Source organism: Anabrus simplex, chromosome 2 (genome assembly GCF_040414725.1).
Source record: "Anabrus simplex isolate iqAnaSimp1 chromosome 2, ASM4041472v1, whole genome shotgun sequence".
In the NCBI taxonomy this organism is placed as follows: domain Eukaryota; kingdom Metazoa; phylum Arthropoda; class Insecta; order Orthoptera; family Tettigoniidae; genus Anabrus; species Anabrus simplex.
Window position 1 is genome coordinate 767,224,664 of NC_090266.1, and position 25,146 is coordinate 767,249,809.

Here is a 25,146-nt window from a genome sequence, read left to right on the forward strand (position 1 = left end):
CGACGTAAAGCAGACTAAATTACCATTGAGCCACTCACGAACTCTTCTCCAAATACCTCTCAAATCTGAAAGTGTATTTCAGCTGGTGACATATTTCGTGCATTCAAAAATCGGACCGCAGACCGCACTTCACACACGGCGGGCGTCTCAATTTCCTTGAACGTTATCACAACCAAGTTCACAGCGTGCACACTATTAAATATACCTCAAATTGACATGTGTGCTTAGCCAACGGGTCAAAGAATTCCGCGCATGCGCATCCACCTTACCACACGTTCACGATACCAGCGATGTTGCAGTAAAAGTAGGAAACGGAACTTACTTTATTTTGTAAAATTTAATTGATTGAAATATCTTAAGTGTTTGGAATTATGAATAAGTAGCTGCATGTATCAGTAATTATTACAATAAATGAATATTCACACCTACTTTTCTGGACATCCTTACTGGAAGCGAAGATCATTGTGTTCATTCATCTCTACATCTATACCAATACATGGAAGTCGAATTGTAGCGATTCATATAGCTAGATACAGGAACTACATATAAAAATGAAAATATGCATGAATTGATGTGGTATATCCAGGCACCCCAGCATATTTAAACTTGTTTCCTGGTAACCTGATATCTCAAGGATCCCTTTAAAAATAAAAATTCTCAAAACTCTCTGAGAGACGAGGTGGAAGGTGGGTTCGGTTTTGGTACTCAGAAGGTAAAACAACGTCATCAATTTTTAACCCAGTGGGGAACTTTTGTGAGGCGTGGTAGTCTTGAGCTACACTGTGGATGAAATTCTCAGGTTCAATTATATATCTATCAGTTTAGCGAATGTGGCACGTGTTTGGCAACACTCTATGTGGACATTTTCTCCATACGATCATGGTACTTTTCCTGTGTTCCCTTCTGGAAATTCGTAACTAATATACATTTCAGCATGTTCTTCGTTCGAAACTGAAACTATGGCAGGCAGTTGGAAATTATGACAATACGGCACAACCCATTTAGACGTAGATTGTGCAATGTTGAGATTTCTTTCGCGCAGCACAACCAAAGGCAATTCACGCTCTGACTGCCACTCAAGATTCTTGGCTCCCTCTCGTGTAGGCCTACACCAAAACAAAATTATTGTTCTACTTATAAACTGTAGATATTAATACATTTTTCATGCTTGATATTTCTGCACCAAAGCAAATGTCTGCATATACGTATATATCGTATGGATTTACAAGTACACAATATATCTGATATCAAATGGAAGTGTCCGAATTTAACGACCAGTCCAGAGCACTCGGAGTCACTTGGTGTAGAAGCCTCAGATCACCGTTAAATGCTCCAAGTGGGTACTGCTTAAAAATGTGTTCCATTGTCTGCTCCTCCGCTCCACAGTCGCAGTCAGCAGATGAACGGAAACCCCATTTCTTCAACATGTAACCACACCTCCCTTGACCTGTTCTAGTTCGGTTCAGCTTCGACCAGGTTTGACGCGGCAGTTGGAATCCTTCAACCTTCTTTGTTGGTTCTTGAACCAAGTGATCGTTGTTGGGTGGTTGTTCGTGCTAACGTTGTCGCCACTCGGAGCACATGTCGAAAGAAACGATAGTTTTAAAATAAGTCCAGGGTGGTTTGCGTGATTTCAGACGAATTGTTGGTGGGTGTTGTAGGGCATCGTACAAGGGAGAGTTCTTATGAGAAGAGATCATCTTGAGCAAGTTTACCTTAGCTGCTTTCCTCCTTGGATCTTGTGGGGCGATATTTGCTAAGAGAGTTAACCACTGAATGGGAGTAGATCTGACAGTACCAGTGGTAACTCTCATGGCTTCATTAAGCTGGACATCAATCTTTGTTGTGTGAATACTGTTTTGCCATGCCACAGTATTGACCAGTAGAATACACAAGAGAGAATACAGCAGGGCGTAGGGTATTGGCGTCCGCACCCCAGCTACTTCCGATAATCTCGCGGAGTAGATTCACTCTGGGGCCAAGTTTCTTAGATAACGTGATTCACTGTTGTTTGAATGTCAAGGACCGATCCAGAGTGATTCCTAGATATCTTGAATTGTAGTTATGCTGTACTTCGGTTCCATTGAATGTCACATGTAGCTTCCTATGGGCTTCCTTAATATTTAGATGGAATTCAGTAAACTCATTTTTATTTCGGTTAGGTTGAAGTCTCCATTTATGGAAGTAGTCACTCAATTTCGTCATATCACTTGTCAGTACATTCTCACAGTACATGAGCTATTTACTTTGGAAGACTAACGCTAGGTCGTCTGCATACTGGATTTTCAATGAGTCCGTGTCCGGCATATCATGGATATACAAATTAAACAGAATGGGGGCCCGAACTGCTCTCTGAGGTAGCCATTGTTTAGAGTTATCCATCTGCTAGATTGTCCACTCAGAAACACCCTAAAGCGTCTGTCAGAGAGCATGTTGTTCACTGGAACTGCCAGCTTCTGACATGGGATGATTTAAATAAACTTCGACATCAAGCCATCCCTCCACACAGTGTCTTAAGCTGCTGTAGGGTCCACAAAATCTGCAGTTGATCTGAGACCTGGTTGAAATCCAGCTTCAACTAGAGTTGTTAATGTTAAAACCTGGTTGCAGCAGCTCCGATGTTTCCTAAAGCCACCTTGTTCAAGAGTGATTATTTGATCAATGGCCTCTTGAATGCAATTTAGAATAAGCCTTTCCAGTAGCTTATGGATCATGCTGAGTAGCGATACTGGTCGGTTGTGAGAAGCATCGGTTCCGCCTTTGCCTGGTTTCAGGATGGCGATTATCTAAGCCTGCCTGAAAGGCTTTGGTAATTATCCAGTTCGTAGAATTTCATTGAAGAATTCAACGAGCCACAATTTTGTTTTAGGTCCGATGGCTTTAAGAAACTCGGGATATACGCCGCCGAAGCCAACAGCTTAATTTACCTTTAGCATATTCAAGGCTATATACAGTTCCTCAATGTCGAAGTCACCTGAGTTGTCAGGATGTGGTGTTAGATTGGATCTCTTTATGTACAGTTCATTTTTCACGATTCGTGTATGTGCCTTGTGAATATTATAGCTTTCGAATTCTTCGTTAGTCTAGATGCAACAGCATTGGCATTCACACGTGGGACTGATCTTGAGAGCCTCCCGGAAGATTGTGGTTACTGCAATCGGGCCTTCCCTGGGTAACGGTTTAACCGGTTGATTCTTCCACAAAGGTGCTGCTACACAACAACAAGTATACATGAGAACTTATCTACGAATAATTCTTTTCAGGACCAACCAAGCACGGAACACGCGTCAATTTCCATTGGTAAAAATTTTTCTGCATTACCAAGCATAGGATGTACGGTATGTAGGGTGTTAAGTGTATTGGTGCATATATATCTTGTATCCATTTTGTGGCAATCGAGAACGGTGTGACGAACCAATATATACCAAATTACTTCCGTGAGAAAAGGGATTCGATGTTTTTAGAGTAGGCAATAAGCCCTGTTTTGTGAATGGATAGTTTTGCTTCGGAAACAGCCACGTTACGCACCTTTCTTGGAAAACTGGTTTTGTATAGGTTCATGGGCAACTGCACTACGATAACAGCTGAAAGCTGTCACTACTAGGCCACGCCAGGTTAAGTGACATTCTCGCCTGACTGCTTTTTTGTTTGTTTGTTTGTTTGTTTGTTTGTTTGTTTGTTTGTTTGTTTGTTTGTTTGTCTGTTTGTTTGTTGATGGTCATTCTCTCCGCGATAATTGGTTCATATATTGTTTTCCTCTTGGGGGCTTCAGACACATTTCATCGTCTGTCCCGGGTACTTAAAATATATCGAATAGCGAGTGTTAATGTGGATTCTGTTGCTTTTACGTCGTTTAGGGAATTGGGACATCTGTAGTCATCAGCCCCATGCTTTTAGTTAGGGTGGAAATGGTGTGAAAATCTGTGCCGGGGCGAGGTCTGTACGACTGTGTGGTATTAAAATAATTCCAGCATAAGGGCTACGGGACGTGGAATATGGTACTAAGCCCGTTTTGAATTACTATAAAGGAAGAAATAACAAGGCAAAATCGTGTTGACTTGTACGTAAATGAAGTTCCTCAAGTCAACGAAAGAATGCACAGCATTGGATGGCCAAATGCGTAGTGTCGAAAGTGACTTGTCGAAGCATGTCGAATATTTTTTTACGAAATAATAATGAATATGTTATAAAACTAAATATGTCTTAAAGTTACCAATAGTTCGTGCTTCCAAAGAAAAAGAATTGTAGCGGTAAAATAATCCATTATAACATATTTCTGCTTTTGTATTAGTTATAAAATGTATCAAAACATTGTCGGGCTGAGTGTCTCAGACAATAAAAGCACTGTCTTCCTTGCCCCGACTTGAGAGTCTCACACCTAGCTCAGTCCGGTGGTATGCGAAAGTGGTCAAGTACGTCAGCTTCCGATAGAAAGATTTACTGGTTCGTTAAAGAACACCTGCAGAACAAAATTCTGGCACCTCAGCGTCTCCAAAAACCGTAATAGAAGTTAGTGGGACGTAAGCAAATATTATTATTATTATTATTATTATTATTATTATTATTATTATTATTATTATTATTATTATTATTATTATTTTGCCGGCCCGCGGTGTAGGAGTATCTTGCCTTCCTTTTTCCCGGAGGTCCCGGGTTCGTTTCCCGGACAGGTCAGGGGTTTTTACTTGGATCTGAGGGCTGGTTCGAGGTACACTCAGCCTGCGTGATTACAATTGAGGACCTATCTGACGGTGAGATGGCGGCGCCGGTCTAGAGAGCCAAGTATTATGGCCCTGAGAATTCGCCGTGTTGACCACACGACACCTCGCAATATGCAGTCCTTCGGGCTGAGCAGTGGTCGCTTGGTAGGCCAAGGCCCTTCGGAGCTATTATGCCATGGCGTTTGGTTTGGTTTTATTATTATTATTATTATTATTATTATTATTATTATTATTATTATTATTATTATTATTATTATTATACCGTGAGCAATGTCGCTCCGTCTGATTAATTTGCCACCAATCTACGATTGTGCTGTAATGTCTTTAATTGTAGAGGAATTACCTCATATCCGACACGTTTTACCTTTTGGGACCAGATGTCTCCGGTATCAAGTTCCTAACGATAACTTGTGGTGAAAGTCTATGATTGACCATTGAGAATATTTGTGTTTCAAGGTTGGGTACCTATTAGCCCTAAGTCGTTTATTTGATTTTCTGGATGTTGATAACCCTGTTGCGTACCTTTCCCACCAAACATAATCTGCCTTCTCCATCTCTGATCCTCCAATAAGAGGGTAAATGACATAATTGTTCTCGAAGAATCTACCAGGTAAACGCTTAATGACTGGACCAAAATTGGTAGTTGTCAACCGCTTTACACTTTGGTCGTGCTACATCTGGTTAGTGTGCTACCCAAAAGTTAAAACATCTATGGGACTACTATTTGATTCTTCATCGTCTATTTCCTTCAAAACGTTTTTACATCTTATTTCTAGGACTTCATTTTCAACGTCGGGCAACTGCGCTAGTGGTGCATAGTTTTCGTCACACATTCCCGGTCTTCGTCTTTTATTTACTGGAGGTTTATGAGAAAATGTCAATCTCCTCACTGATCGTCTTTTCTCTCTTGCGAGAATATCTGTCTTGAAGACACTACCTGGGCTTCCGTTCAGTTTTCTTCAGGGACTAAGATACCAAGAGAGTCCAGCTGTGCGACTCAGCTCTGCACATATACATCCTCTCTAGAAAGACCCTCCACTAGATTAGTTCACGCGTTTCTCTCCTGTACATGTAGCCACGATGCCTATGCACCTAAAAGGGCAAACATTTAAAACTGCAGATACAAACTTTGGAAAATGATTCCATGTTAAAGCAGAAGAAGAAGACGCGTACAAAAATCTAATACGCTTTAAAAGTCGATACATAACTAAGAATGCTTGCGGGACCTTTCAAATGGATAGACGCGGTATGCAATTTTATTTTGTGTAGCGTAATATATCGTGCCCGGACAAGATCTTCTTTCAGAGTAGAAATTGGAGCTAGATGAAGATGAGAGTTCTAATCCAGTCCCATTCTGTAACCCAGCCTGTGCCTCTGAGGTGGCGTTCACGCCTCATACGTCAGAGGTCGTGAGTTAAAGTAAGTGTTTTTAAGCAGTTACTTTACCAGTATATTAATGAATTAACTTATGGTTATAAATTTTAACAAACTTTACTTATTTATCATTTTGTATCGTGACTTGATGGGGCAGTGCTTTCACCTAACAATATGTTATGTACTCGTATTTCGTCGGAGTCTTCCAATTGAACAAAATTATTTGGAAACGTCCGCATGTATTCTTTTCTCTCAAGTGGCCCTCTCAGCTCGGCCTTTTTTTGAAAGGTTTCCCCGGAGGACGATGTTTTCGTAAGATTCTTGAATAAAGGGTGAATATTATACAATGAAAACTGTTTTATAGGTGTAAAATCCACTGTAACTCCATCGCAAAAAAAAAAACACAAAATTACCAAATGGAAGGCATAATGGGTGAGATAATATTCTTCTACTGTCTCCGCAAGACTCTGGTATTTTTAAATGCTATTCGTTCGAGGCGTCGACCCTTGTGGAACTTTTGCCCCTGCTGGAACCATATGATATGAACCTGCGTGTAAAGTGGAATGGCGGAAGTGTAGAGTGTTGTATTTGAGGAAAGGAACATTAAGGACGACATAAACACCCAGTCCCCAGGCCAGGGTAATAATCATTACAATTAAAACCCCTGACCTGGCTGAGAATCGAACCCGGGGCCTCCGGGTAACAGGCGGACGCGTTTCCCCCTACATGCGGGGCCGGGCAAGACTCTGGTATAGACTGGCCGGATGTGTCAGAGGGATGGAGCTGCGTATACCAATGGTAGAACTAGGTTGGGGACGGTGCGGGAGGAGAAGGGAAGAGAGGCTAGGTGACCGTGCGCTCTCTTGCCACTGTGTATGCGTGTCTGCGTGTGTTTGATTCAGCTACCGTTTTGCAGAGTCTGAAAGGTACATACACCACGAGTATATCGCTGAACCGACTTTTTGATCAAACCTTTTTACTGCTCTGAATAAGAGCCGCTTCAAATAGCAGTAACTTTGAACAAACAAATTTTTCTCACTAAAATGCTATTCAAATCTGAAAATGTTAACAAAATATTTGAATTTTGAAATAAGAATTATTGCTAATTGAATGTAATGCTACAGGGGTTGTTGCATTGAAATTTGGATATCTTCCGATTATTAGTTTCGGCGTGGTGTATGTACATTTAACCCTCAAAATAGCTACTTTGTAGCCATGTCCTCAGCAAACGAGCGGACATTATTTTCTTCAAAAGGCATATAACACGTCACAAAGACCTGTATTAGAGATTAAGGATAAAAATAATAATAATAATAAAACTACATTTTTCGAATGCACAGCTTTAATAAGAGGTGTACGTCGTAAGCTCACGGCGTGACTACGATGGAACCTTAAGAGTGCTACATCCTAGGAAATCTCCCTCGAGGGATGAGATACCTGAGGCGGTGGTTCGACATGAAGTGATGCTAACTGAAGAAGGTATGGCAGAATTTTAATCTAAGGGAAACTACTACGTGTAAAGCTAGGGAAGATTCCTACGTTCCCCATTAGCATGTAGGCCTGACTGTTCGGTCGTCCAATTTTTTAAAATGTAATGTAGGGTTTTCTTTCAATTGTATGTTTACATTGGGAATGTTCGGACTTAGAAATTATATTCCTGAAGGGAAACTATAAAATGTAAGGACGGACGGGTGGGTGTCCTCGTTCCCTTCATCAATCTCCTTCCTTGTGCTGAATTTTCCACCCTCTTTCAAAATTTTAACTACGCCTATGGATTTTAATTTCTACTCCCTTAGGCACTCAGTAGTATGGCTTAGGCAACGCGTCATCGGGCCTTATGCCCCGTTAGGTGACTTTTATATTTAATTTGGATTGCTTGGTGTATCAGCCTCAATTTTCAATTAATTCTCGACCTTTTGAACATAACCTTTTATTTTTGTTGTCTACTTATATCGCCGTGTATTTTAGGGCTTATGACCCCGTTTACTCCAGGATCCTTCTATCCATTCGATTAGGTATTGTACTAGTTGAATAAGTGTTGTAGAGTTTGTAACATATTTGAAATGAAATCGAATATGATAGTCTTGGCAGCAGGGAGAGATGTGTGGGTTAAAGGGAGTGGTGTGTGTGTGTGTGTGTGTGTGTGTGTGTGTGTGTGTGTGTGTGTGTGTGTGTGTGTGTGTGTGTGTGTGTGTGTGTGTGTGTGTGTGTGTGTGTGTGTGTGTGTGTGTTGAAAATGAAAAATGGCTGACGTGTATAAGTGCCTGTTTTTCTTCAGAATAAATAGTGAAATTGTATGATTTCAGCGGGGTGTTTTGTAATTTTTAATTGGTGAACCTAACATTTTGTGGCGACCGCGACAGGACATCATTAACAAAAGAAGATTCCCTTGAAGAAAGAAGATGGAAAACCTCACGAAAGCAAGGACCGTAAATCGGCGGTTATTTATACGTGTATACAACGAGGTTATGTCATCGTTACAAGACGGTGAACCATACGCAGGAGAAATTCAGGTACAACTAGAAATCCTTCAAGAAAGGTATGATGCTATCGCTAATTTAGATGGATTAGTATTTCAACAGATGATAAATAATAATTGTGAGGTTGATAGCAGATGAGGAAGAAACAACCGATGAATTTAGACGTAAATTCTTGAGCTGTAGGGCTAAAGCAAAAAGATTTCTGAATACCATTGTGCCGGTTTCCCCTCCCCTAAGTGTAGTAAATGAAAATATAGCTCAAAGAAAGAAATACAGGCTTCTAAAAATATAATTCAAGAATATTCCTGGGGAGATAATTGACTGGTTATATTTTTGGAGTCAGTTCCGTAAAATACACGAATATGAGGACATGGGGTAGAAAGATAAATTCCAGTACCTCATTCAAGCTATGATATAAGTTTCTAGAGCGTACTAGTTAGTCACTAGTTTGCCCCCGACTGCCGACAATTATCATTAAGCGATGAAAGTCATCAAGCTCGATTTGGAAGGGGGACTTACAGATAGAAGTTTACGTTCGTGAACTACTGAAACTATTTTTAACCAATGCAGTGAATTCCACATAAAAACCAACACTTAGTAGCTTATGTAATAAATTAGAATCACAGCTTAGGTCTCTGGAAAATTTAGGAGTTACTACAGAAAAGTGCACTGGAATGCTGTACACCTTAATTGAATCGTCCATGCCAGAAGACATACTAAGAGCCTGGCAAAGGAATACTTCTTTCAGATGTGATTCTGTCTCCAAAGACAGTTTGAAACAGCTCATGGCTTTTCTCCAAAATGAAATTGTTAGTGAGGAAAGAATTTCATTAGCAATTGAAAGAGTTCAACATTAGTACAACCCAGGGCACAAGATTAAGAGAGGCAAAAAACTAAGGGAAGCCTCTCAACCAAATGTTCCCACCGCTTCTGCCTTGTTGTCTACTGATATTTCTAAAGACAGGAGTGTGTATTTTGTCTTAAACCTCATTCAAGTTTAGAATGCATTAAAGCTCAACAAATGACTGTAGAGGAAAGAAGGAAAATATTAAGTAACAAGCACTGTTATTTTGATTGTTTAAAGAGAGGTCATCAAAGTAAAGCTTGTAAATCCATTATCAGATGTATTGTTTGTGGTGGAAAGCATGTGGTACTTAATGTGTTATAAACTTGGTAACAAGACAGTGTCTCCAAAAATAATTTTGAGGGAGAAAGAAAGTCCATCAGTGAGGATACCACTCATGTAGATGAGACTATGGCTAACTTCTCTTGTTCTCCTGAGGTATATTTGCAAACCCTGGCAGTTGTTGTTATGGGTAAGAGTAAATAAAAAACAGTGCGAGCGATCATTGATACCGGGTCTACTAAATCTTGCATTATGCGTGGCCTAGCTGAACAAATTGGATACCAGTCAGTCGGAAAGGAAACTCTAATACACTCTTTGTTTTGTGGAGTACGTCCCCAAGAGGCGATGTATGGTTGTTACAACATAAGTTTAAGGAGATTAGAGGGAAAATATTCCAAACAACTGCAAGGTTTGAGCCAAGAAATAAATTTGTGTAGATGTCCCATATGTTGGTAAACTGTCAAAGTGTAGTAAATAAACAATTAAAATTCGGTACATTGATGGAATCTTATGAGACTGATGTGGTGATAGGAGTGGAATCGTGGTTGAAAGAAGGGGTAGGTAATAGAGAAGTATTTCCAGAAAGGTACACAATCTATCGTAGAGACCGAGGAGATAAAAAGGGAGGGGGGGGTGTTTATTCTGGTGAAGGAAACTTACTGTTCACATGAATGGTTTACCGATGAAAGGGATGAAATATTAGGGATAAAATTAGTTTGTGATAATATGAAGGAGGTGGGAATTATAGGAACATACAGGCCTGGAAGAGAGGAAAGAGACATGGAAATCTTTGAAAAAATAATAGATTATACTCATAAAAACAATAATAATGATATGGTAATAATTGGGGGAGATCTAAATTTGCCTGAAGTTGAATGGAAAGGAGCTGCAAGTGAAGCCCATGAACAGAAACTGGCAAATAAGTTAATTTGGGAGGGAGGATTTACACAAGTAGTACAAGAACCGACTCGTCTCAATAACTTTCTAGATGTATTCTTGGTTAAACCATGGGAAATTGTTGATAAAACTGAGGTAATTGAAGGAATAGGAGACCATAAGGCTGTAATAATGGATGTAGGACTCGTACCAAAAAGGCTTAATAAGAGGGTTACACAAGACAAGAAATTGTACAGAAAAACTAAAGTTGATGAATTTGGGACTTACCTTAAATCACAATTCAGTTGTTGGATAAGTGAAAGGAGTAACGTGGATACACTTTGGGCTAAATTTAAAGGAATTATTTGGGAAGGAGAGAAGAGATTTGTACCTGTTAAGAAGGGTAAAATGACCTCAGACCCTGATTATTATACAAGGGAAATAAGAAAATTAAAAAGAAAATGTAGAATAGTAAACAGGAAAATCAAAGAGGGTAGGGAGAGTATAGAAACTAGAAAACAGCTAATGAGGGAACTGAATAGAGTGAAAAAGGAAGCAAAAGAGAATTATATGAATGGCATACTTCAAGAGGGTAATGACCACAAAGGGAAATGGAAAAAGCTGTATTCATATATCAGGAATCAAAAAGGAAAAGGAGTCCAAATTCCTATAATGGTGGGAGAAGGGGGTGAACACTATTTAACAGATACTGAGAAAGCAAACCTATTTAGCAGGGAATTTAGAGATTCAGTAGATGATTGTCAAGAGTTGGAAACCGAAACAGAAGATAGAGAGGGAGAGAGACAGGGGGAAACAAGAAGCTTCTCATTCACAAACGAAGATATCTTCAGAGAAATCCAACTGCTTCAGCAAGGAAAAGCTGCAGGAAGTGATCAAATTACTGGGGAGGTATTAAAGACAATGGGATGGTACATAGTGCCTTATTTAAAATTTCTCTTTGACTATGTCATAAATAATAGTGTAATACCAAAGGAATGGAAGGAATCTATAATAATACCAATTTATAAATGAAAGGGTGATAAAAGGAAACCAGAGAACTACAGACCAATCAGCCTGACCAGTATAGTTTGTAAAATTCTGGAGAGTTTAATATCGAAGTACATCAGAGGGATATGTGATGATAAAAATTGGTTCATGAGGAGCCAGTATGGATTTAGAAAGAAATTTTCTTGTGAGGCTCAACTGGTGGGATTTCAGCAGGACATATCAGATCAGTTGGATTCAGGAGGTCAGTTAGATTGCATAGCCATAGATCTTTCCAAAGCCTTTGATAGAGTGGAACATGGAATATTATTAAAGAAATTGGAGGGAATAGGATTGGACGTAAGGGTTACACGTTGGATAAAAGCATTTCTAAATTCAAGGGTTCAGAAAGTCGAAGTAGGAAATAATGTATCGCAGGAAGAGAAAGTTTGGAAGGGAATTGCACAGGGTAGTATAATCGGTCCGTTACTTTTCTTAATATACGCAAATGATTTAGGGAACAATATTACATCAAAAATAAGATTGTATGCAGATGACATAATTGTTTATAGAGAAATAAACAACATTGAGGATTGTTCAGAATTACAAAGGGACCTTGAAAGTATCCAACAATGGGTTGAAGAAAATAATATGAAGGTTAATGGAGGCAAATCAACTGTTACAACTTTTACAAACAGGAGCTTTAAAACTGAATTTGAATATACTTTGGATGAGGTAGTTATCCCAAAAGATGGCAAGTGCAAATACTTAGGTGTGAGATTTGAAAGTAATTTGCACTGGAAGGGTCATATTGATGACATTGTTGGGAAAGCATACAGATCATTACATGTCATAATGAGGCTACTTAAAGGATGCAACAAAGAATTAAAAGAAAAAAGTTATTTGAGTATGGTTCGTCCATTATTGGAATATGCAAACAGTGTTTGGGATCCTCACCAAGAATACCTAATAAAAGAAATAGATAGTGTGCAGAGGAAAGCAGCAAGATTTGTAACAGGGGATTTCAGGAGAAAGAGTAGTGTATCAGAAATGTTAAAGGAACTTGGGTGGGAAACTTTAAGTAAGAGAAGGGAGAAAACTAGACTTACAGGATTATATAGAGCCTATACAGGAGAAGAAGCATGGGGAGATATCCGTGAGAGGCTTCAGTTGGAAAATAATTATATCGGCAGGACTGACCACAAATATAAAATTAGAAGGAATTTTAGCAGAAGCGATTGGGGTAAATTTTCATTCATTGGGAAGGGTGTGAAGGAGTGGAACAGTTTACCAGGGGTAGTGTTTGATCCTTTTCCAAAATCTGTAGAGATATTCAAGAAGAGAATAAACAGCAACAGAGAAAATAAATGAAGTGTTAGAGGGTATTCGACCCGTGCAGGTTATTGTAAATAAAAAAAATGTGTGTGAATAAATTAATTCCATCCCCTGGTCTAAGGAGTTTGGACAGCCAAAGTAGGGGACTGCCTGTAGGGGTGAAGTACAGTGGGGACTTCGAGGGCCCTGGGACCGCTACGGTAGCTGTGAAGGCCCTTCAGGAACTCTGAAAAGTGGTGGCAAAAGGGGCTCTGGTTAAGACGCAGCAGGTCGTTATGCTACATAGGATCCAGAACGGGTAAAAAAAAAAGTAAATAAATAAATGCAATGTAAATATTAATGTTATACTAGTTTTATAGTATCATTTGAAGCAATTCCACATACTGTACATCAGTTGACTATATTTGTAAGTAGTACAGGAGATATTATAATTAGAATTTTGTAAACAATATAAATTTATTAAGGATGAGCTGTGTGTTTAATAGAAAACATTGTTAGCGTAAATTGTATAATATTGTATTATAGGAAAAATTTTCCTCTCTTGTTAATTTAATATTTAGTGCTTGACAATAATGTATTTTAGTGTACCATTTGCCACCGAGGTAGACACCTCATTTGCAAATAAAGAGATTTTGATTTGATTTTTGATGTTAGGAATGGTACTTGGAGTGATGAGATAAAAGATCTGAAGATTTGTTTACAAGACCGATGACCCACACAGATTCCACTGGGGGGCAGATGTCTCATGTGAATTTCTTACTGGGGGGACACATCAACTAAAATATGGTCTAGTTCTAGTTGAGACTGTTCTAGCGTGGACACTAATGCGAAAAATTATAAGTAATAAACCTAGAAGGGATCCAGTGTCACTGTTGGTGACATCGTTCTTTTCAAACCAAACAAAAATTTCTGTTCTTTATGATTTAAAAATTCTTGGAACTACTGATCCTGCATAGAAGGAATCTACTATCGAGAAGAATGGACGAGTTAAGAAGAATTTCCTTGAGACTGTGAGGCTGAATGAAGACAACAGATATGAAGTGTGTCTACCTTGGAGCGAACGACATCCGTCTCTTCCGGACAACAGCGAAATAGCTCGGCGCAGATTGGAGACAGTCACCAAGAAACTACAAGCTGAACGACATTATGAGGGATACGATGGCGTCTTACGAGATTGAATGGGGCAAGGAATTATTGAAATGATACCCGAAGAAGAGCTGGCGAACGGAGGACACTATTTATCACATCGACCTGTATTGAAAGAGAACAGCGCCACCAAGATGAGAGCTGTATTTGACGCCTCTGCGAAGCAGAGGAGCGCCCCATCTCTAAATGATTGTATTGAGAAAGGACCTAACCTTATAGAGTTGTTTCCTAGTTCATTACTGAAGTTTAGAGAAAATGATATTGGAGTCATTGCAGACATATAAAAGGCATTTCTCCAAATAAGCGTCCATCCTAGAGACCGTGACATTCTAAGGCTTTATTGGTGGGATAAGGAAAGTACAGGAAATGTGAAAGTGTTTCTTCGTAATAGAGATGTTTTCGGTTTTGCATGTTCTCCTTTCTTGCTGTTAGCAACAATAGAATTCCATTTGAACGAGATGAAGAGAGAGGCAGTTGATAACAATCCCTACTTGGTTCCGACAATAGAAAGGCTGAGAGAATGTTTCTATGTAGATAATTGTACTACAAGTGTTAACAATGAAACCGAACTCTATTCATTCATGAAAGAGGCAAATATAATTGTGGAGAAGGCATCGTTCAATCTGTGAGGGTGGGAGTATTCTCAAGACAAAACAACTGAAAACCTGTCACAAATGTCAGGACTCATTTGGAATTAAGAATACGATACCATTGAGTTGAATCTGACACATGCCATTGATATCATACCTGATGTAATGACAAAGAGGGCAATACTAAGAGCTGCTCATAGAGTATTTGATCCTTTTGGATTTTCATATCCTGTATCTCTCTGCCCTAAATTAATTCTACAGGAAATTTGGGCCTCTGAGCTGGACTGGGACACTGAAGTAAATGGATCATCAAAGAAAAGGTTCTGAAACGATTGGCAGAACTACCTCACCTGGCTGAGATTAAGATTCCTAGATATGTGATTGAAAGGCTGCCAACGGTTGAATATATCTCTATACATATATTATGCGATGCTAGTCAAACCGCATATACCGCAGTTATATTTTTGCGAATACAGTGGCTTGATAACGTGGATCTCAGACTTGTACAAGCAAAAATACGAGTGGCACCCAAGAAGAAGTTCACCATACCACGTCTGGAATTATTAGCAGCTACTGTAGGTGTTGGACTTGCCACATCAGTGTTATCACCATTAACGTCAAAATAAATTACTGTTCATTATTGGAGTGACTCATCGACAGTGTTATCTCGGATACAATTAGACGAACCTTGGGGAACTTTCATATGGAATTGAGTTCAAGAAATCCGAAGACTTTCCAGAATTTAACAGTGGCGACATGTTCCTGGAACCATGAATCCAGCTGACCTGGCATCAAGACGATTTACTGGGACAGAGATGGTGGGAGGGTCCTGAATGGCTGAAAACCCCCCTACAAAATGGCCCTGCTCCGAATTTACAAGAAACGATGAAGAAGTGTTCGAAGAAAAAAGAAGGAAATTCAACACTATGACTGCAATAGACAATAAGTCGAATACGCAAGAATGGCACCTCGACTATTTCTCGAGTTTTCGGAAAACAAATCGCATGATGGGTTGATTTTGATATTTATGAACAACTGACGACAGCAAAAATTGACTAGAAAATTTTCAGAACTAACAGTTGAGGAGACGACAAGAGGGGAGAAAATTGTTATGAAGTTCTTACAAAAGGAGAGTTTTTTGATGTAAAGGACGAGAGATTTAGCACACTCTGTGTCTTCACTGATGACGAGGGAGTGATGAGACTGGAAACAAAGATAATAGCACGTCGGGATGATTACGCTTTCTGCTGTCCAATTATACTTCCTGCAAAACACGCTTTAGTTCGTGCTATCGTTAGGGAAAAACGCAAAGAATTTTGTCACGCTGGTACACATATTCTACTCAGTGGGCTCCGACAGAAATACTGGATCCTCGGTGGAAGAAGAACGGTGAAAAGTGCAATCGCATCATGGGTTGTCTTCCGAAGATACCATGGAAAACATCTTGAAGCGGAACAGGCTCATCTACCCGTTGACAGAGTGAGAGAGATTTCGGTTTTTGAGATATCAATGGTAGACACTACAGGACCCTTGATTTTGAGAGGAGGAGAAAAAGCCTGGGTCTGTTTGTTCACATGTACTATTTTTCGTGCGGTCCATCTGGAGCTTGTGACATCTTTGGCTACCTCAACATTCCTCGAAGCTTTTTGACGCTTTGTATCCAAACGTGGAAGGAAGCAATAGTCTACAGTGACAATGGGACCAATTTTCATGGCGTCTGTAATGCCTTGGAGACGATTCAGTGGGATAAAATTGTTGAATATAGTTCTGCATATGAGATTGAATGGAACTGATAAAAGGACCAAACAAGAAGCATACTAAAGAACTGTTGAAAGTCAGCAGAGAAGATATAATATGGGTAGTAGGACTGTTGGCAGGACACTGCCATCTGAAAAAAACACCTACATAGAATTGGAGTAATAAAAGACAACATATGTAGGAAATGCAAGGAAGCAGAGGAATCAGGTGAACACATACTTTCCAATGTGAGGCGCTGGGTAGAATCAGACTCTCAACTCTAAGACTACCAGGTGAAGAGAGAGGAAAAATCCAAGAAGACCCAATAAGAACAACCTGCATCTTTGTGAAGGGAGCAGGTATATCTAGGTGGGAATGAAGAAAAACATGGTAGAAAAAGATCTTAGAGGTTGAGGCTAATTAGGAACTAATATATAGAGGCCCCATGAAGAAAAGAAAAATAAGTCTATTTATTTTAATTGTTCAAATGTAAATACTGTATTTTTGGTTAGATTAAATAGAGGGCCTAATGGCCGTAATCTTGCCAGACAAAATTGCATTGTATTGTATTGTATTGTATTGTATTGTATTGTATTGTAATAACTTCTACAATCGCAATCGCCTCCAAAACTATAAAATCAGACAAAAGTCACTGACTGAATATAGCAAAATGAATTTTCAATAAAATTTAATTGTCATTTGAGTGCGCCTTATCATTATTATCAAACTAAAGCATGATGTGACAGTATGCTTCTGTCCGAATGGTTAAATAACGATTGATATGACGTGAAACACCTGGCCTCTATTTGCCGGCATGGCACGTGTCGTATTTTCTTAGTGGAGCGGCAAAATGCTTTCATTCGAGTGGGGAGGAACTAGGTCGACACAAGAAGGAAGAGAGAAGAAATAAATGAATTATACACCGTCACAGCGGTCTTTCATCTTATAAATGCAAGAAAATATCACTGGGAAGTGTTAGCGGCACAATCTACTGTAATTACAAAATATGTGCAAACGTGAAACTAGGTCATACAGTGATAACGATGTTATATTTAAATTACTATATTATGAATTTAATTTATATTTAAATATTTAACTGTGTACGTGTGGTTTTAGTGCTAATTAATCTAAGGAGCTTACAATACTTCAGTATCTGAACTGACTTGTACTTCCGACGACTAGTGGGGGAAAAGTGGTCTATTTAAATGAGGCAATAGGCATGTTCACTCTCATTCTCCTTTTTCTCATCAAGAACGTCGCTGCATATCTTCTTGCAACATCAGTATGAGGCGTCATTTTATTTCTGACTGTCGCAGGGTACAGTAAGACGTCTATTCAAGTGTCTGCCAGGAACTTAGAAATTGTGCCTGCTTCATCAACTTAAACCAAATTTACTTAACCAAGAGACGTCGAATGTGGTTGAATTATTAATAAGAAGTACGTATCTTTCACTCATAATTAAAAGGGCTGTGCCTAGGATTATTACTAATTATTCTATGCAAGTTTCAGTGAACTACTCTGGGAGTACGGACGTGAAGAGGACCTCAAGAGCCAGCATTACAAGAGGATGGATTTTGTGGCCGTGTTTCACGTGTCTTTCAACATGAGTTACTAAATCAGCAGACCATCACAAACGGAGTATAAATGCATGGACTTCTGCCCTAAACTGATCATTTAAGGACGTCCCATAACTCAACATGAAGCCACCAGTTTAAGTTAAGTCGACTACGCCTTATACTAAATATCTGTTCTATGTAGTTATTTCTTTCCTTTTCTTATAGTGCGCTGCTGTAGCCTATCATGTGCTCAATTAATTATCTTTACTCTTTTTATTGCTCCCTAAATGAATGAGTTGAAATGAGGTTCCTTATTCAAATGTGTGAGTCACATAAAATTACAGATGTTCCTGACCACAGGTTACATGCCCTTGACAGTGATGGATCATTGAAAGATTATCCGGCGGTTGTCGTGATCATCCTTCTATATTTATTGAATATTACGATATTTGTGAGATGATATGTGCCATATGAATCTAGTATGGTAATAATTTCCACTCTTTTTAATATTTAGGTAATATTTGGAGCTTACACTCATACCTCGTGGTGATTGAATAGTGTCGTCAGGATATAAATTCTGAAATCAGATCATTGTTTAATTTGGAGTACTTGAGTAAGAGTATACGATTACGAATGGTAGATTTAATCCTCACGACTGATTTGATAAAATTAAGACTTGTTTCTTGTATAATATTTTGCGACTTTTTCTGACCACATGTTTTGTGTTATATACGATAATGGATGATAATGGTCGGCGCTGTAAGTTTCTAATGGTACTATTGAGTTAATGGAGAATTAATGAATGTGTTGATAGCCGTCAGATAGTGAATTCCGACATATTTTGCACTGTGGTATTTTATTATTTGACATTTGAAGCTCGATGGAGGTGAATAATAGTGTCTTCACATATACGAGATTGTAGTCGCATTATTAAAGTCTTCTAATAATAATAATAATAAGTTGGTTGGCGTACTCAGAAATTCTGACTTCATTTCTGTGAAATAAATTTATCCTGGTGTAAGTTAATGAGATAATTGCTTCGAGGCTTCGAGTGTATTTCTGAATATTTACTGGGGAATATTTGAACAATGACAGATTCTAGGATGGTTAATAACTATAACATGCATTAGTTCGATTCCAGGCGAACCTAATCGTAATCGCACATATTCCTAACCACGTGGAAAACTTCATATCCTCATTGGTATCTCGGAGTTGACGTAATTGAAGAGTGGGAGTATTGATTCATTTGTAGATATTGTGTAAATATTGTAGATAGTTCTTCTATAGAATATTTTCTCTAGTTAGATTGTAGAGTTAAATCATATTTTGTAATTATTATAGATATTTGACAATGTGTGCATTTTCAGAGATATGTGTAACAGGCAGATGGGCTATTCAGTGATATTTGTGTTCAGTTATAATCTACGTTGCTGTCCGTATTTCAGCGTTGCTAAATTTTCGATTACTTTGAGAAGTGTTATTTATTTCAGTTCATTGGAAATGACCACGCAACGTTAAATATTGATTCTCGTAATGAAATAATAGATAATAATTTAGAACAGATATACCCGGCGTCTCGATTTAATTTTTACATTAAAAGCATATTCAAGAAAAATTAAATTGTAATACATTTTATTTTTCAAAAATGTAATTTCAGTCAAAATTTTATCACAAGAAAATCCAGTTCTGGGAATTTTGAAATGTTGCTATTTCAAATTTTCAGTTAAAACTTAATGTATTTTTCGGATTTGTTCGAGAATTTGTTCCTCGACCGCCTCGTTACTCAAGATTAAATCATTAACTTGTTAAAATTCATTAATCGAAATTGTAATTACTAATCAATTCCGTTAGAATAATTAGGGCCAATAATTTGGTTTTACCACCCTATTTGTTCGGAATATTTTATGTTACGTCAAAAGTCTTCAAAAATTCTTATTAACGTAGTGATCATTCTCACAATCGGAGCTAGTCAGGATGGCAAGACATTTTTTATTTTTATGAATAAATGATGTAAATATTTCATATGATATCGATATTTAATTATTATTTCTGAACCTACTGTTTTTAACCTGCCGCTTATGTTTACTCAGCCATTAACGTCAAGTCCTTACTGAGTACCCCTGAGGTGTCTTTTGCTCTCCTACTTCTCTAAACAGGCGCATATATACGTATATAATTGTCTTTACCCATCCGTGGGTCTTGACTTGGCTCATGTAGTTTGATTTAGCTCGACTTACCTAATTATATAAGGTTCTCCAGGTTAATTTGCGTATTTTATGCCATCCTAGTTGCTTTACAATAATTGGCATGTTTGGGGGGATGTCCTTGCATTTGGACGTCTGTTGGCATAGGTCGAATTTGTCATATATATCATGGATATGGAAGCGATTAGGCAGATGTTTCAGGAAAAGAGGTTGGAGAACAGAAAGGCACAAGAAGAATTCAAAAGGGCACAAGTAGAAAATAGAAAGGCACAGGAAGAAATTAGGGAGGAATTTGGAAAGGCACAAGAATAAAATAGAGAGGACTTCAGGAAAGTCCAGGAAGTTCATGCAAATTCTACAGACCAGCTGAATCAGAAAATTAATATTATGGGCACAGCTATGCAGGAAGAAGCTAAAAAAATGCAGAGATGAATTGTAGGCTAATATGGAAGAGACAAGTTGCCGATTTGATAATACTGTTCTGGAGTGTCGTGAAAATCAGAAAAAACTTTAGAGCAAGTTGTCAGCTTAACAACTCAATTAATGGAAGACAACAGAGTCGTAACTGGAAAAGGAACTGCTCTCCAGAGTGACGTGGCCTTAGTAAAAGCTAGTGTGGAATCCGCCAAGAATGAAATAGATGCAGTAAGACGAGAAATTTCTACAGCTCAAGATGAAATATCAGAAAAGGTGGGCATTCTTCAAGAAGATATTGCGAAGGACCTGAAGGAGATGAAAGAGAAGGTGGACGACGATCTTAAAAATGTAAAGGATAGTATAGCGGTGAATCAGATCGAAATTCAGGAACTTACACTTCAGTTTGGGGACGTAAATATCATGATAGAGAAGGACAAGACTGATACCTTGGAACGGATAGTGACTATTGTAGAGGATGTAAATTATGGAAGATTGAAGAGAATGTTGACGTTTATCAGAAGTTAGAATAGATAGTGAGCTTTCTAAAAGTACAAGATCGTAATACCCGAGTCTTAGTAACGTCATTACTGGAACGACAAAGTCACGTGGAAGAGATTGTTCAAAATAAAATTCTTACCTCAGATAGGATACCGTCGCACACAGGCGAACTATCTCCGAACGTCCTAAATTTAGAAAGCCAAGGATTAAATACGGGGAGTTCACAATCAAATAGCGTACCTCAGATCGTTAATATTATTAGGATGAGTGAGGATAAATTCAACAATCTCAATGAGATATCACCTAAGAAATTCATACGTGATCTGAAAGGCTATATTAGGGAAAATAAGGTTCCACCTGAAAGACATCTCAGAACAGTGGAAAAATTCCTAGATGGTGATGTTATCCATTGGTACCATGCATTTAGATATACTTTTGAGGACTTTGACAGTTACAAACGTTTGTTCCTACAAAAATACTGGAGCTCAGGTCTTCAACAGTCATTACGTCTCGACTTAAACCCTAGAAAATACGCTACTTCGGGACCGAAACAATATGCTAATTATTTCTGTAATCAATTACGTCGCATGAAAGATTTAGATACACCTCCGAGAGAAACTGAAATGATTCATGCGATCGAAAACAATTTCCTCCTAAGGTGCAGCGCATCCTTATTGCTGCCGATGTACAAACTGCTGCACAGGCGGAGGCTATTCTCAGCCAATTAGATCATACCATCAATGTCCAAGAATGTCCAAGGAATGTCTAAAACTTCTAGAAGTAATAATCAGCAGGTAAATGCAATAGAAACTACCAGGAATCCGAATTCAGTTTCGTTACCTGAGAATAAGGGAGGTACATATCAACACAAAGACTACAATAATCATCGGAAGACATACTACCGTAGATGGGATGAACGACGATTGAGACCTAGAACGACGGGAAGGACGACCACAAGAACGTCAGATGGCGAGGAAATTACCGACCTCAGGATAGATCTGGAGATAACAGAAGAAATAGACCTTATGAACGACCGAAGTATCACTCTGATCAGAACTACAGAAACGTCAGAGATGACATGGAAAACAGACATCGAGAGAATATGAGATATCTGGACGAGTTAAGAAGAGTAACCGATAAATGAGGAAAATAGAGATAAGCTATTCACAGCCAAGATATGAACCCAGATGTGACTGGAGCGGAAAGTTTAAAGTTCCAGAGACATCGAAAATACAGGAAGAAGCGAAAGGACTGAATACTTCGGCACCACAATACATGCCAGAGGATCAGGGTAAAAAGAACTTCGATGTAGAATTAAATATTCCACTCTCCAGTAAAGATCCTTCGTTCACAATGGAATGGACGGTGGCTTAAATCGACTCCTGGTTTGTGAAATCTGAAGACATTATTGAGGAAGAACATCAATCTCAGTTGAAATGATCCAGAGGACTACCTATTATTGTTGCCAGGTCTTAAAGTTTATTCTCTTGTGGACACCGGTGCATCTATCAGTGTCATTTCGAAACCATTATTTGAGGAATTAAGAAGCAGACATCCGATACCTGTTATACCTCTTTCTAATATCAAGGTGAAAGGGATAATTCCGCGCAAGACTACAGTATGTAAGGAGTAAACCTAAATTGATATCACGCTGAGAAGCACCATTTTTTCACACACCTCCGCTGTCATGAATAAGGTGACATACATACATACATACATACATACATACATACATACATACATACATACATACATACATACATACATACATACATACATACATACATACATACATACATACATACATACATACATACATACATACATACATACATACATACATACATACATACATACATACATACATACATACATACATACATACATACATACATACATACATACATACATACATACATACATACATACATACATACATACATACATACATACATACATACATACATACATACATACATACATACATACATACATACATACATACATACATACATACATACATACATACATACATACATACATACATACATACATACATACATACATACATACATACATACATACATACATACATACATACATACATACATACATACATACATACATACATACATACATACATACATACATACATACATACATACATACATACATACATACATACATACATACATACATACATACATACATACATACATACATACATACATACATACATACATACATACATACATACATACATACATACATACATACATACATACATACATACATACATACATACATACATACATACATACATACATACATACATACATACATACATACATACATACATACATACATACATACATACATACATACATACATACATACATACATACATACATACATACATACATACATACATACATACATACATACATACATACATACATACATACATACATACATACATACATACATACATACATACATACATACATACATACATACATACATACATACATACATACATACATACATACATACATACATACATACATACATACATACATACATACATACATACATACATACATACATACATACATACATACATACATACATACATACATACATACATACATACATACATACATACATACATACATACATACATACATACATACATACATACATACATACATACATACATACATACATACATACATACATACATACATACATACATACATACATACATACATACATACATACATACATACTTATTAGTTCTGACGCTCAATGCATACCCAAGCGGTATCTTCTGATCTCAAAACTTGGCCCACCCTGGTAATAATTGAGGGTTGTCAGTCTGCCCGCCCTAGTGATAATGAGGGTTGACAGTCGGCTCCTTTCCTCTGGACACAAGAGTCGCGTGTCGTTTAAAAGGCAAGTGAGCTCTGTCAAAAGCAAGATTGTCATATTTTGCGTCGATTATTTAAACATGTTAACATTATTTTATTCTAAAGTCAAAATATAAATTTAAAAAATTGATAATGAACCACAGCACAAACCAATATCGCAGAATAATTTGTTTTGTGCTTAACCAGTGCGGTGGTCGCAGATGTTGAAAGAAAGAAAGAAAAAGAAAGAAAGAAAGAAAGAAAGAAAGAAACAAAAAAAGAAAGGAAAAACGTGAAGAAGGCATTGGCAAATAAATTGGACAAAGACTAAACTTAAAATAATACCAAAGTAGGCCCATTAAAATATTAATTTTATGCTGCAAATATCAGTGTCTCGCTTTCAGTAAAAAATTGAAAAGTGCAAAAAAATTTTACAATTTGTTTTATGTCGCACCGACACAGACAGGTGTTATGGCGACTATGGGCTAGGAAATGTCTAGGAGTGGGAAGGAAGTGCCCGTGGCCTTAATTAAGGTACTCCCCCAGCATTTTCCAGGTGTGAAAATGGGAAACCATAGTGAACCATCTTCAGAGCTGCCGACAATGGAGCTTGAGCTCATTATCTCCCCGATGCAAGCTTACAGCTACGCGCCCCTAACCGCACGGCGAACTCGTCTGGCAAAGGAAAAGTAAAATCACGAACTAGGGACTGGGATAATAATAATAATAATAATAATAATAATAATAATAATAATAATAATAATAATAATAATAATTGTCCGCCTCTGTGGTGTAGTGGTTAGTGTGATTAGCTGCCACCCCCGCAGGCCCGGGTTCGATTGCGACTCTGCCACGAAATTTGAAAAGTGGTACGAGGGCTGAAACGGGGTCCACTCAGCCTCGAGAGGTCAACTGAGTAGAGGTGGGTTCTATTCCCACTTCAGCCATCCTGGAAGTGGTTTTCCGTGTTTTCCCTCTTCTCTTGCAGGCAAATGCTGGGATGGTACCTAACTTAAGGCCACGGCCACTTCCTTCCCTCTTCCTTGCCTATCCTTTCCAATCTTCCCATCTTCCACCAAGGCCCCTGTTCAGCATAGCAGGTGAGACCGCCTTGGCGAGGTACTGGTCATTCTCCGCGGTAGTATCCCCCGACCAAATGTCTCACGATCCAGGACACTGCCCTTGAGGCGGTA